We start from the raw sequence: 8799 nt of genomic DNA, 5'->3' as shown, positions 1-8799 counted from the left end.
GTTGCTAGTAGTCCCTACTGCTACAATATGTTCTTCAAAGGGGATGATACCTCTAGAAACCATCAAGAGAGATATAACTACCTTGGGGATTATTGCTAAAAGCCTAGTTAGTTCTCTCCCTTATAGGTCCCTTAAATAGGGGCACGAAGCAAACACGCTGTGTGCCATTTTTCACACTGCCATGCATGAGTATCATATACCCTTTTGCTTATGTTCGGTAAATATTGTCATACTGTGCACATTCCCGCATTGTGTCTTTTGCATATGCATCGCACATGGTTTCTGTCTTGATCCCCTCTGTAAACAAACCAACAAAGGGTCCGTGTCACCATTTTAAATACATACGTTGGGGCACTTTGCTACCCCTAGACGTTGTATCTAAGAAGGAGACAGTTTCTCGGGCTCCCGTATTCGTAAATTGCATCTGTGTCATATGCATTTCTTCATGCATTCATCCATTCCACCCATGATAGATGTCAGAGTTTTGATTCGCACTAGATTTTATTTCACTTTAGTAAAACATGGGATCAAGTCAAAAGCCTTCGCTTAAAAAGAGGTTCTATCAAGTCAAAATCAAGAGCTTAGAGGTCACTAGTTTAGGAGAGTTGGGGCAATTAATGGGTCAACTTCAACGGTAAGCCTTCCGCAAAGCCTATGGTAAGATTTGGGACCTAGCTAGGGTAGAAGTCTCCATGGAACCGATTGCATCCCTTTCCCAGTATTATGACCAGCCCCTAAGGTGCTTCACATTTGAGGACTTCCAGCTAGTGCCGACTGTGAAAGAGTTGGAAGAAATCCTGGGATGCCAACTGGGAGGAAGGAAGCCATATCTTTTCTTTGGGTTCTATCCCTCCACGACAAGAGTTGCCAAGGTAGTGAAAATCTCAGCACAAGAGTTGGAACGTCTAAAGCAAAACAGAAATGGAGTAGTCGGAGTACCAAGGAAGTGTTTGGAGGAAAGGGCAAAGGCCTTGGAAAATCAAGGCGAATGGGCTTTCTTTTATTGACATCTTGGCGTTTTTTATCTTTGGAGTTGTCCTCTTTCCGAATATGGAAGGGTTAGTGGACCTAGCAGCGATTGACGCTTTCCTCGCCTTTCATCATGGCAAGGAAAGCCCGGTCGTCGCCATTTTGGCCATGTATGACACGTTCGACCGGGGATGTGAAAAGAGCAGCGCAAGAATTGTTTGTTGTGCACTGGCTCTCTATGTGTGGCTGGTTTCACACCTTTTTTCTCCAAGAAGGTAGGCCCGTCTATCCGCTACAAGGTGACCGCTCGTGCGTCGAAAAGGGAAAGGGTAATTGATTCATTGCACCAAGAGGCAACAATGTGGACGGACCGATTTGCTCTTACTTTGAACAGGAGTCAAGAACTTCCCCCATTGCTAGCCAAGGCCAAAGCAGTGGCGGACACCTACTCCGCCCCCGAGGAGATCCACGGACTTCTCAGCTATTGTCAGCATATGATAGACTTAATGGACCATATGATTAGAAACCGCTAGGAAGTCTGTATTATCGCTCAGATCTTGACTAGTTATAAATTTTTGAAAAAAATGAGTTTATCCCACATTTTTACTCCAAAAATCAGTGCGAATCAAGTCACTCCCACATTTTATCTCTAGCATGCATTGTATGTTGGTCTCGTCCTTTGTCACGGGAAGCCGGAAGGTCCATATCACCTTCTTAATTGTACACATGGGGCACTGCGCCCCCAAATGCGCAAGTAAGAAGAGATAATTTTCCGGGCTCTCGTGTCCGTAAAATGCATTCATATCATGCATCGCATAAGCATCTCTTCATAACATCATAATGGACATATCCTGCATTTGTCCGTTATCATATTCCAGCCTCACATTTTGCATGAGTCATGGCATCATCATGCATATGCGTTCAACAAACTTTTTGATCTGCAAAATTGCATACCATTTGTTTTCATGTTTGCTCATCCTTGTGTTTTCCTCTACAAAAACAAAAAAAGGGGAAGCGTGAAACTTCACACTACATTCTTAGTTGCATGTGTTAGGCACCATGAGCCAACCATGTTGGGATCATAAACCCATTTCTAAAAAAAAAAAAAAAAAAAAAAACACACAACAACAAAACAAAATAATTGAACATGGTACCTAATGCATGGTTAACTAGGAAATGGTGTTTCTTCGGGCATCTCAATTTCATAATTACATTTTCCATGCATAGCCTAAAGTATGCCCGAGTCATTCATCCCTATGAGATGTTGTTGAAGTATTGGCGATCAGAATTGCCATTCCTTGGATTATAGGGTTGAACCAAGCTCATGCTTTTATAAAAAGGTTCATCAAGTCAAAATATGGAAGTAACCGTCTTGCAAAATTGGGGCAAAAGATGAATCGAGTCACATTACTGCTTCGTCTACTGCCAAACATATTTAGGATTGTTGATGTCCTTGTTACTTCCAGTTTCACCTTGACAAAGATGTCATGGACCATGTTGAAAATCTAAATTGATTCAACCCCATATCCTGCGTAAAAATTCGCAATCTTCAACTGTACATCATTCGCATACATCCATGCTTTTCATTGGTTGCATTGCTCATTACATTCTTTCCTTGAAAAATAAAATAAAATAAAATAAAATGAACTTAATCATTGTTATAAAAAAAAAAACATGCTTTACGGCGTCCTCACCAAACTTGTGCTAGAGCTAGAGTAATGGGTGAAGTAGAGGAGATACAAGAGAAGATGAAGGCCGACATGGAGGCCATTAAAGAGCAAATGGCCACAATGATGGAGGCCATGATGAGCGTGAAGAAGATAATGGAAGCCAATGTGGTTGCAATTGCCGCTACCAGCGTTGTTGCTAAGGTGAACCTGATGTCCCCATCCGGCATCAACCAAATGAATCATCCAACCTCAGATATGGTAGGCAAAGATTTGGGAAGTACGGGCAGCCCCCATAATGTACAAATTCAAAACGAGCACGCCTTCCCGCCATATGGCTTGCCTCTCAACTATACGCCACCCAAAGTGGCGTACACTCCCAATAAGAATGTCAATAACTCCACTCCTATACCCATTGAAAGCCAGCAACCCCAAACTGATCATGCACATGTCTCTTAAACCGTGGAAGAGACTCATGAAATTCCCCATCACAATCTAGCCGACTTCGAGCCTTGGCTCGGATATACCACTGAAGGGCAAGCAGTTGGTGGTATACCCCTACAAAACCCTTTGGAGGGCCCTCAGTATCACCCACAACTGCACCTCTTGCATTCCACAGCGGTTAAAAACCCTCATGACTATGGCAAGAATGGGAAAGTTGGATCATCTAGAGGAAAGGCTCAGGGCCATTGAAGGAGGTGAAGATTATGCCTTTGCTAACCTAGAAGAGTTGTTCCTAATACCCAAACATGGTCATTCCCAAGTTCAAGGTGCCGGACTTTGGCAAGTACAAGGGGACTACTCGCTCCAAGAACCACCTAAAGATGTACTGTCGGAAGATGGGGGCATACGCAAAAGACGAGAAACTGCTGATACATTTTTCCTGAGAAAGTCTTACTAGGACAACTGTCGCCTGGTATACTAACTTAGGAACCTTCTTGAGTCCATTCTTGGAAGGACCTAATGGTTGCCTTCATTAAGCAGTGTCGGTACAATTCTGATATGGCTCCGGATAGGATGCAACTACAAAAAGTGTGCAAAAAGGGGGCACGAATCTTTCAAAGAATACGCCCAAAGATGGAGAGACTTGGCAACTCAAGTACCACCCCCAAAAACAGAGAAAGAGATTATCACAATGATAGTAGACACGTGATCGGTGTTCTACTATGAAAAAAATGGTGGGTTACACACCTTCAAGTTTTACAGATTTGGTCTTCACCAGCAAAAAGATCGAAGTGGATCCGAAAAGAGGCAAATTTTATCATCCTACTAGGACGACTGAGAAAACTGGGGCAAATGAAGAGGGTGAGAAAGAGGGAGAAACCCATGCTGTGACTGCCATTCCTATACGGCCAAGTTTCCCACCAACCCAACAATGTCATTACTCAGCCAATAACAAACCTCCTCCTTACCCACCACTCAGTTATCCACAAAGGCCATCCCTAAATCAACCACAAAGTTTGTCTACCGCACTTCCAATGACGAAGACCACCTGTAGCACAAACCAAAAAAAAAAACAAAAACACCAACAAAAAGGAATTTTGCAGCAAAAAGCCTGTAGGGTTCACCCCAAATTCCGTTGTCATATGCTGACTTTCTCCCATATCTACTTGATAATTCAATGGTAGCCATAACCCTAGCCAAGGTTCATTAACCTCCATTTCTCCGAGAATATGACTCGAACGCAACGTGTGCTTGTCACGAAGAAGCCCCGGGGCGTTCCATTGAGCATTGTAGGGCTCTGAAGTGTAGGGTGCAAGGTCTAATTGATGCTGGCTGAAATTTGAGGAGAATCGTGTGTAAATCCTGACATTGACAAGAGATGCCACACATGGGGCAATTTTGAAAGCTGTTGTTAGATGTCTCTAATGACTCACCAGGATTTTCAACTTTCACCGGAATGTGGGTGTAAGCCATTGGTCTGTTTGCTCAAGCAACCTGCGCTCCTGAGTGTTGACTTCCAAGACCGTTCAATCAGAGATTACTCATCTTGCACGTTGGTGGGGGTGCCGTAAAACAACGAGCAAAGTTCAAAACAAATAAGTTTCAAAATAAAAAATAAAAAGGCATTTGATTGACTGTGTTTTCAAGTCAAAATATAGACGTTCATGTGACCTCATTTTGTCTTTTTAGAGAGAAGTGAGTTATCAAGAATAGGATGTTGGACAAATGGCCTCAGTTACCTTAAGAAAAAGGGGGGTTGAATTAAGATGCAAAGACTATTCCCCAATTGAACTATCAATCTCTCTTTTCGGATTAACAATGCACATAGGGACAACCCTTCCCTTGTGTTCAAGAATCCTCTACTACAAGAGACCCACGGTCTCTTAATCCCTTTTCAGAAATAAGAAGAAGAGAAGAAGAGGTCTCTCGTAAAAAAGGTAGATTGTAAAATGAAGATCAATCAAAAATTCCTTATTGAATAAGCAAGTGGTTGACCAAGGAATCCTTTTGAGAGGATAAGACATTTCAGTTCAGAAAAACTCTTGATCTTTCGAGAGGATAAAACTGTTTGGGCAATGAAAACTCTTTTTAAAACATTTGAATGGCCATTCATAAAACATTTGAATAGATATGTCTCTTGGAAATTATTTTCTGAAAATCCCCTCTGGTAATCAATTACAAGACTTATGTAATCGATTACAAGTTTTAAAAATTTGAATTAAAACATTTTCAACTAATGGTAATCGATTACCAGAGAGCAAATCTCAATTTGAAATGATAGAATTCTTTGGTCAAACCTTTTGCTTCTTCAATTTGGAAACTTCTTCCTAAAGATTCTAAGAGATCAAACTTGATCATATATCTTGACTTTCTTGGATTCTTGTCTTGAATAAAACTTGGAAGCACTTGATCCTTTGGCATCATCAAAACATCAAAACATCTTGCTTCTACATAGGAGTCATTAGACTTAATCCATCAACTGAAAGATCCTTCAACTATTTCTCTTCCTTGGAAAATTCTTTTTGCAAGAATCAACTTCTTCTTTCATTCTTCCTCACTACGAGGTCGTGAAAACAAGACAATGATTGGTACCTCAAAGCCTTACACTGGGGCAATGAGGGGCACTGTGCATGAGCCTCAAGTGAACCTAGGGGCAGATTAGAAGTTCTCACCCAATAGGTTCCCTCCTACAAGGTCATGACGAAAGACAACGATTGGTACCTCAAAGCCTTACACTGGGGCAATGAGGGGCATCGTGCATGAGCCTCAAGTGAACATAGGGGCAGATCAAAAGTTCTCACCTGTCGATGTTTTTAAACAAGAAGAAGAAAAGGGGGGACAAACCCTAGGATTTCAATGGATTGATCAAACATCAAACGACTCCATTGCCGTCACTCCAAAATGGTCAAGTGACTAAATCAAACAGAACACACACTCTGAGGGAGTTCCCGGAGAGGTTTGCAAAAAAGATAGGATGAGGTTGCATGAATTATCACCTCTTTCAAAAGGACAGTCAATCTGTGTTTTCCAAAAAAAAATTAAATCAAAATCAAAATCACAAAATAGGGAAAGAATGTCATGAACATTGTGCAACTTTCCATTACATTGCATTGTTTCAAATGAAGTCCGCATTTACCAAATTTCACGACAAAGGTTGCATGCATCTGCATCCCTAAAAATCATGTTAACTGCATAGATTTACTACATCTAATGTCCAAATCTTGTGGATTTGGGATGACCGGCCCTCTCGATGAGTCGATCTCTTGCTTTCTCATAAGGGTGGACCTTGGGTACTAGTTACCCTCACCGTTGAGAGGACTACACGTCCTCGCCTTGAGAGGACTACGCGTCCTCACCATCAGAGGGCTGCACGCCCTCACCATCAGAGGACTACACGTCCTCGCCTTGAGAGGGCTACACGCCCTCATCTTGGGTACTAGTTACCCTCACCGTTGAGAGGACTACACGTCCTCGCCTTGAGAGGACTACACGTCCTCGCCTTGAGAGGACTACACGTCCTCACCATCAGAGGGCTGCACGCCCTCACCTCTAGAGGACTACATGTCCTCGCCTTGAGAGGGCTACACGCCCTCACCTTGGGTACTAGTTACCCTCACCGTTGAGAGGACTACACGTCCTCGCCTTGAGAGGACTACACGTCCTCACCATCAGAGGGCTACGCGCCCTCACCTCCAGAGGACTACATGTCCTCGCCTTGAGAGGGCTACACGCCCTCACCTTGGGTACTAGTTACCCTCACCGTTGAGAGGACTACACGTCCTCACCATCAGAGGGCTGCACGCCCTCACCTCCAGAGGACTACATGTCCTCGCCTTGAGAGGGCTACACGCCCTCACCTTGGGTACTAGTTACCCTCACCGTTGAGAGGACTACACGTCCTCGCCTTGAGAGGACTACACGTCCTCACCATCAGAGGGCTACGCGCCCTCACCTCCAGAGGACTACATGTCCTCGCCTTGAGAGGGCTACACGCCCTCACCTTGGGTACTAGTTACCCTCACCGTTGAGAGGACTACACGTCCTCACCATCAGAGGGCTGCACGCCCTCACCTCCAGAGGACTACATGTCCTCGCCTTGAGAGGGCTACACGCCCTCACCTTGGGTACTAGTTACCCTCACCGTTGAGAGGACTACACGTCCTCGCCTTGAGAGGACTACACGTCCTCACCATCAGAGGGCTGCACGCCCTCACCTCCAGAGGACTACATGTCCTCGCCTTGAGAGGGCTACACGCCCTCACCTTGGGTACTAGTTACCCTCACCGTTGAGAGGACTACACGTTCTCGCCTTGAGAGGACTACACGTCCTCACCAGCAGGGGGCTGCACGCCCTCACCTCCAGAGGACTACACCTCCTCGCCTTGAGAGGGCTGCATGCCCTCACCTTTAGAGGGCTACGTGTCCTCATTTTCAGTGTGCTCGACATCCACACCTTAAAAGAATTTAAGGTCCTCTGCCCTTAAATGCTTAACCGAGACTTGCACTTCCGGTTAAGGGGCCAGTAGTTTCCTTTTAACGGTTCCTGGGCCACCCCCTGATATTGGAGGAGGGCCAACTGCGCGAGCACAACCAGAGAGGGAGGCTATCACACAGCTACTATGCATACCAGGGCAAGATTTCACCCGTGCCGCTGCAAAGAGACGAGTGCAGATCGTGCGCACCAACATGACCACTCTTACACAGATATAGATGACATTGCTACTTAGCAACATTCTGCCCAGCGACCGCAATGCCAATCTCCCCCTGCAAAAGTATCAGTTGGTCTGTGTCGTCCCGACATGGGTAAGTATGCATATAGTTCAACTGATTTTTGATACCATCTATTGTTTGCAGGGATCGCACCCAAGAGACACCCAGTGGACCCGGAAAAGTCCAACAGGGCCCTGGGGTTTCCAGCTCTGGTTACGGGCCTCTATCAGTCCTACACGGTGCTCGTACCCCCCCGACAAGGTCACATCATCATAGGTAAGTATGCACATCGCTCAACTGATTTCTGATTTCATCAATTGTTTGCAGGGATCACACCTGCAAGACACCCAGTGGACCCGAAGAAGTCCAACAGGGTCTTGGAGTTGTCAAGCTCTAATTACGGGTCTCTGTCAGTTCTACAGAGTACCTGTAACCTCCAGCAAGGGCATCAGGCCCCCTACTGATCGAGCTTTCATCAAGAAGTACTGCGTCCCTAGGCAGGCGCAGGGCGAAACACCACAGCAGCATTGGGATGGCCGGTAGCGGGCAATAGACACACCGCCACCACCTCTAGAGTTCACCTCAGCTCATCCGCAAAAAGGTTAGAGCGTTGCCTACGACACATAGCCGACCAGCAGGCTACCAAGTCCAAAGCCAAAGGTAAGCAAAGTACTAGGTCAGTGACTGACAAGTCATAACGCGTCCAGCTAAAGACGTTAAAGAAGCGCTACTAGGAGGCAACCTAGTACCTTTTGAATCTGTGCTTGTTATTTGATCACTTTTTATAGTAGGACGCACCTAGTTGCTCATGATCCTGGGGATTTAAATAAAACAAGCGCAAGCTCGGAAGGTAGTCATACCTCACAAAATATATATATGTATGTTTAGGTAGTGAAAATACCTTAGATATGCATGTATGTAAACAAAAAAATACTTCACAAAATATATATATGTATGTTTAGGTAGAGAGATACCTTAGATGTGCGTGTATGTAAACAAAAAATTACCT

Source organism: Glycine soja, chromosome 12 (assembly GCF_004193775.1).
Source record: "Glycine soja cultivar W05 chromosome 12, ASM419377v2, whole genome shotgun sequence".
In the NCBI taxonomy this organism is placed as follows: Eukaryota; Viridiplantae; Streptophyta; class Magnoliopsida; order Fabales; family Fabaceae; genus Glycine; species Glycine soja.
Note: the sequence above shows the minus strand (reverse complement) of the source record.